This window comes from Helobdella robusta (genome assembly GCF_000326865.2).
Source record: "Helobdella robusta unplaced genomic scaffold HELROscaffold_89, whole genome shotgun sequence".
Taxonomy (NCBI): domain Eukaryota; kingdom Metazoa; phylum Annelida; class Clitellata; order Rhynchobdellida; family Glossiphoniidae; genus Helobdella; species Helobdella robusta.
In genome coordinates, this window is record NW_008705506.1 from 382,438 (window position 1) to 388,759 (window position 6,322).

Sequence of the window (6,322 nt, forward strand, 5' to 3'; positions counted from 1 at the left end):
AAATTTCTTGATTTTAATGTTAAAAGTATAGTTCAATTTTTGATATTTAGTAAAACCAGGCTCTGATGATGACTGTATGTCGAAACAACGTTGTAAGCCTAGGATGACACATAATGATAATAAATATGAATTAAAACAGCTTCGCGTTGCCGAAATCCTTATTAAAAAATTAATTAATGCAAAATGGGCAAAAATATTTAACGATATTTGCGTATATATATATATATATATATATGTGTGTGTGTGTGTGTGTATATATATATATAAATATATATGTGTGTGTGTGTCTGTGTAAATTATATTTCATATAATTATCTATGTATTTCTATTCTGTGCTTGTAAATTAGGTTTCATAACTTTGGTATCATCTTATATATAAATGCAAATAGCATGTGGTTATATTTTATTATTGCACGTGGTTATATTTTATTATTGTTGGCTTTGTAAACGATCCTGGAATTTAATTTTTCTATTTTAGGTTGGTTATTCATTTATAATTTCTGTAACATTTCATATTGTTTCAATTGATTTTATTTATTTTCTTTTTTCACTCATTTAGATTTTCTATTTTAGATTAATAAATCAGGTTATTCGAAAGCAAACTTATAAATTAAATTCCAAAAAAGAAGATGGCTTCAATAACAAGTAAGTTGAATTTTCATATTATTAAAAGAAATAATGACGAATTTGAATTAGCTGGCATATCGGAAAATAAAGAAACTAGATATGTCCTAGAAGAAAGATTTAAGTTTGCACGAAGCTCTATCTACGAAGCGAGCAATAATCAATACAATTAATTCTATAAAACCTATCAACGGTTATCGCAAAATTTGCATCAAACTCAATGATGAATTAAGAAAAGAAAATTACGACGAAGACGAAAATCTATGTTTTTTAGATAATATGTTAGAAGAAAAAATTATTGATAATAAACATAGAGATGAATCAGATGACAATTTTTTAAATGAACGAATTAAGGAATTAGAAGCTAAGCTAAGTCTGAATGATAACTTTAAGCTGCAAGACGTTGAAAAAAAAATTATTCTGGAAAAATTCAACAAAAAGCAAAACCCTACTGAATGGATAGAGAAATTTGAAAATTAATGTAGAAGGCATAAAATACTAAATTCTACTAATGTCATAGAAGCATTACGCTTTTTTTTATCTGGGTCACCGAAAGATTGGTACGAATCAAATTTAAAAAAGATCGGCTTAACTAATTGGTCAGAATGGAGAAAGTCCTTTCTGACCATTTTTGCAGATAGAGGTTGGAAAAAAATAATAACCGCATATAATTACAAATATTTAGGTGGTTCTTTAATAGACAATGCCTTAGCAAAGGAAAACTTATGTTTAGAAATTGAAATGTCGAGAATAAACATGATCGTTATGGGCCTTCCTGTTGAAATACAAAACCAGCTAGATAGAGAAAAAATAACGACCATTGAGAAACTGTTCAAAGAACTAACAGTTCCTGAATGCTATCCATTTCCTACTATTAATGATATCATAAAGTGCCAAATTGCAAATATTTTACTGTACTTGATATAAATTCTGCATTTTGGTGTATATTATTAAAAAAGGAAGATAGAGAAAAGATTTCATTTATCACTAAGTATGGAAAATTCATGTTTAAGGTTTTACCCTTTGGTCTTAAAAATTCTCCAGCAATTTTTTAACGTATTCTATCCAATATCATAAGAAGAAATAATCTGGACAAATTTTGCATCAACTATATTGATGACATACTTATATTTTCACGCTCTTGAGAAGAACACATTATCCATATTGAAAAAACTCTACAAATTATCACAGAAAAGGTTTTAAATTAAAATTAGAAAAATGTAAGTTCGCTGCTAAAACCATTAAATATCTTGGACATTTTATTCAAGAAAATAAAGTAGCACTAGCTCAAGAAAATTTAATCGCCATCAAGAATCTTAAGAGACCAACAGATAAAACAGGAGTTAGAAGTGTGTTAGAATCTATTAACTTCTACCTTAAATACATCAAAAATAGTGCTCAAAAATTTGAACCACTGCATAAGCTCTTATAAAAAATGTTAAGTTTCATTGGTCCCAAGATTGTGAAGATTCTTTCAACTTGATAAAAGAATATTTATGTTCTCAGTCAATCTTAGCCTTTTACGATAAAGCCAAGACACATATATTGAAACTGATGCCAGTTATAAAGGAAAGGGAGCTACTTTGAAACAACTACATCCTGATATCCACGAAATTTGAACCTGAATACTTATTATACGGCATAAAGTCAACTATCACTCCATATGACGTACCTGAAAGCGATTTAGCTGCAGATAGAATACAAGCCGGTCGAAATTCTATACAAAATTTTGAAATAAACAAGAAAAGGGTTGACAAAAATCGTCAAGAGTACGAATTTGAAGTGGGCAATCAAGTCTATATCCAGAATGGGAGTAAACTTAATAGAGGTAAAATGGACAGAATAAGAGTTGGTCCGTTTAAAATTCTTAGCAAGATGTACCGTCGATCTTCGTAGTAGACTGCGGAAAGAAGAAGGAATCACATTTTTTTCACATTAATAAATTGTCACTTTATGTACCTCAAAAAGTAACTTGAGGGAGAGAGATGTAAATTATATTTCATATAATTATCTATGTATTTCTATTCTGTGCTTGTAAATTAGGTTTCATTACTTTGGTATCATCTTATACATAAATGCAAATAGCACGTGGTTATATTTTATTATTGCACGTGGTTATATTTTATTATTGTTGGCTTTGTAAACGATCCTGGAATTTAATTTTTCTATTTTAGGTTGGTTATTCATTTATAATTTCTGTAATATTTCATATTGTTTCAATTGATTTTATTTATGTTCTTTATTCACTCATTTGGATTTTCTATTTTAGATTAATAAATCAGGTTATTCGAAAGCAAACTTATATACATATATATAATATTTTTTAATGCTTACAGAAACTTAGCATAAATCATCTGATAATATTTGTTTTAGTTTGGCAAAGCCACGTGATTTTAGTGATTTGGAACAAGTTAGGTTAAATGGTGGCTTGGTAACGTATTTCAGAAACCACTTTAAATGTGTAAAAATTCCATTGCCAGTGATAATTACATTTGAAGCGATATGCTTTAAATTGACATTACAGAAGATTTTTCGGGTGATTTATAGGCCAGGTTCTGCACCTCCTGCTAAATTATTTTTCGAAGAATTAATTTTAGTTTTAGAAAAAAATCACACTTTTATGTTGCAGTATTGTAGTTGCAGGTGACTTCAACATACACGTAGAAACTTCGTCAGATATATATGCAACAGCCCTTGTTGATGTTTTCTCTAGTTTTGATCTAGTTAATAGAATTAATCAGTCTACTCATGTTCTTGGTGGTACCCTGGATTTGATTGTTACATCAGATGGTTTTTTGTAAGAAGATGTATTGGTGTATCTATCTGGTATCTATTCAGATTATGGTTTAGAAACTGGTCAATTTTTAATCAATCCGACTCCAGTCATTTTCAAGAAATCGTGGATCAGATCCTGGAAACGAGTGGATAAAAAAGTCTGACTGAGCTTTTTAAGTGCTCACCTATCTCGAAACATTATGGTCAAGGTGATGATGTTGAATTGGGTTTTAAAATAATTAATAAAGAGCTTTTAGAAATTGCTGACGATGTTGCTCCACTTCATGAAGTTTGATGGAAACATGTCCCGACTGCACCGTGGTTCGACAGTGACTGCAAAAAGGCAAAGCAAATGTGTCGAAAAAAAGAAAGAAGGTTCAGAACTACTGGTTGTTATAATGATAAAGTTGATTGGGTATTGGCAATGAGACAAATGAATGTTTGTTACTCAGTGAAACGAAGGAGTTTTTGGTTCGCGAAAACATTTCAATTCAAAAATAATTCCAAATACTTATGGCAAACGATTAATAAATTATTAAGAAAAAACAAGTGTTGAAAATGAAGTTGGTTCAATGCATAGCGCCGATGATTTTAAAATTTTTTTGCTGACAAGTTGAAAGTGACCGAAAAGTCAACTGAATGCTTTAATTTTCCAGTTATCTCTACTAATATTATGTTTCCACTCGAATCGTTTCCAGTCTTGACTGAAGAACAGATATCTAAAGTTGTTAATTCGTCACCTACAAAGTCATGCTAACTCGACCCAATACCGACGCATGTATTCAAAGTTTATACTGACTGTTTTATTGTCTACTTAACGGACATAATCAACATGTGCTTAACAAAGGGTGTAATGCCACAGGTTTGCAAGCATGGAATTGTCACGTCAATTCTAAAGAAGACAGGATTAGATAAATCAGATCTGATAAACTATAGGCCGGTGTCAAATTTGTCTTTCGTTTCTAAAATTATAGAACGTTCCGTTGAGTTAGTTTTAAATAATCATATAAATAAAAATGGTATTTGGCCTTTGCATCAATCTGGATATAGAAGGTTTCATTCGACCGAAACAGCTCTATCGGATATATTCTCTCATGTTTATTCAGCAGTTAATGTACAAAAAGTAACTTTGTTGACATTTCTGGACAAGAATTCGGCGTTCAATACTGTGAATCATAAAATCCTGTTGGACAGACTGAAATATTGTCATGGTTTAAATAAGATAGCGTTAACGTGGTTCGAATCATTTTTTACTGGTCGGACTCAGTAGATTTCTTACTCAGGTGGTCTATCGGAACCTATAAAACTTATGTCAGGGGTGCCTCAAAAATCTGTTCTTGGACCCATTCTCTTTAGTTTGTACGTTGCAAAAATATTGGATTTACTAAATAAATATGGTTATTATTGCCATGAGTACGCAGATGACATGCAGTTTTGTGTTTCTTGTTTTCCAGATGAGATGCCTACCGTATTGGAGAAACTGAAAAAAACTATGTTTGATGTCGGGCTGGGTCAAAGTAGGCTAAAGTTGAATCAAACTAAAACTCAGTTCATGTTTGCTGGTACATGGCAACAAACGTCAGCGGTTGAACCTTCATCGATTAACATCAGTATGACTGATATAAGTTTCAGTAAAACGGTCAAAAATTTGGGAATTGAATGGACTCCCGTTTGACAATGGGTCCACAAGTCAGTCTATTGGTTAAAAAATATATGTTCCAACTACGTCAGTTACGTAAAGTCACATAATCGGTAGATAGAAATAAAATGACTTTATTAGTCGTCAACACTAGATTGGATTATTGTAACAGTCTTCTATATGGTATAGCTGATAAACTGTTGTCTAAACTTCAGATGGTTCAGAATCAGGCTGCTAGAATGATATACCGCAAATTAGAATTTGATCATGCATCACCAACTCTAAAGGAGTTGCATTGGCTGAGTGTTAAACTAATAATCATTTAGGGCCGGATTTAAGCGTCAACATTTAAAAATTTTTTTATTGAATTCAATTAATTTTTTGTCAATAAGTTAAAGGCTAAGCATACATGACACATAATAACATCATCACTAATTGTGAGGTGAGCTGGACAATTTTCTTTATGCTATAACATGGGTTATGCATAAATTATACGCTGATCTTTGTGTAAAAGAACTTGTGCACGTGTATATACTATATAATTGTATATGACGGATCATATGGCTATAGATATATATATATATATATATATATATATTTCAAAAATTCAACACTTTTCAACATTGTTCAACTTTTTTATATTTCTTTTTAATTTATTAATTTCAGAGAAATTAGACATTTTATTGTTTTTTAAAAATTTTATTAAATAAATTTGCAAATAGCTATTTCGAGTTATAGATAACTCATCTTCAGTGCATTATATATAAGGTATGTAAGATATTTGATAAGAAGGAACAAGTAATTATTAATTTATATAAATTATTTAATTAAAACAGAAAACCAATAAAATAAATTTAATAACTATAAACAATATAAAACGCGATTTTTAAAATTTTAACGGCAAGATTGTTTATATTATGGTTGTTAAGGTAAATATCAACGCTCAGCCGAGAAGCGCGAATTAATTTATTTAATTAACTACATATTATTAATATTATTTTTACAATATTTAAAAACATTATTATTATTATTATTATTATTGTTAACGTTATTATTATTATCATCGCTGTGGTTCTTCTTGCTTCTTGTGATGATGTTCCATTTGCAAGTGATATTTGCGCTGTGGGTTGTGGCATTGGTATCTACAGTGTTGGCACTGTTGTTGTTGTTTTATTTGACGTTGTTGTTGGTGTTGTTGATGTTGTTGTTAGGGTTGTCACTATTGTTGACGTTCCAATTGCAACTGGTATTTGCGCTGTGGGTTGTAGCATTGGTATCTACAGT